This window comes from Buceros rhinoceros, unplaced genomic scaffold, assembly GCF_000710305.1.
Source record: "Buceros rhinoceros silvestris isolate BGI_N320 unplaced genomic scaffold, ASM71030v1 scaffold21142, whole genome shotgun sequence".
NCBI lineage: Eukaryota > Metazoa > Chordata > Aves > Bucerotiformes > Bucerotidae > Buceros > Buceros rhinoceros.
The window spans coordinates 8,549-8,815 of NW_010399721.1; positions in this window are offsets into that span (position 1 = coordinate 8,549).

A 267-nucleotide genomic window follows, 5' to 3' on the forward strand; every position below is an offset into this window, starting at 1 on the left:
GGGCCTCGAGTTTTGTGCCCCGGGCCCGGGCTCCTCCCCCAGCCACATCTCCAGCCCACGGGTATGCTGGTCCCACCACACCCCCTCTATTCTCCCTCTGACCCTTCCACAGGGATCAACTGCCCTGCACTGGGCTGGGAAGGGATGTTCTGCACCCCCAGCTTAGGGGGATCTCTGTCCTCGCTGTTCCCTGCCATCTTCCTGCTGGTAGCGTGAGGAGGGTGGAGAACACAGCCATGGCCACTGGCCTCCATCCCCGGACCACTG